Below are 528 nucleotides of genomic sequence, written 5' to 3'. Positions count from 1 at the left end.
GATGCACAAAAGATTTTAAAGGTCTGTTTTTTTTTATTTTCTGGCATGTTGTCCATTTTTAAAATACACTGAAGACACTGATATGCAGTTTATCATCTTTTGTTCACGGTACAGTTTGACCCCAATTCCTATGTAATGACACTGTAATCGGATTACTCTACGAACACAAAATAAAAACACAATAGCTGGCATACTGTCCTTATGAAATGCATCATAGGGACAGGTTTGCAACAAAAAAGACAATGCCCAAACAGTCCAAAACAACCGATTTAAGTCAACGATAAAATCAAGTTAAATGCTATTACATAGGAATCTGTTAAATATCAAAAGAAAAAATATTAACAGAAATGCTCTTTTCACAAGTGTAGCAAAAGACAATGCATCATAGATATAATAGTAACAGGTGACAAGTCCTAAAATAAATGGTAATCTCTTGGCGTTCTGTCATAAAAACCTGACAAACACATCTCAAGAGATAAGAGTGACAAAGACTCACATTTGTTCCAACAAGAGACTGTACAGCTCGGG

Source organism: Notothenia coriiceps, unplaced genomic scaffold, assembly GCF_000735185.1.
Source record: "Notothenia coriiceps isolate Sejong01 unplaced genomic scaffold, NC01 NC01_scaffold00026424, whole genome shotgun sequence".
Lineage (NCBI taxonomy): Eukaryota > Metazoa > Chordata > Actinopteri > Perciformes > Nototheniidae > Notothenia > Notothenia coriiceps.
This window is presented reverse-complemented; position numbering follows the sequence as displayed.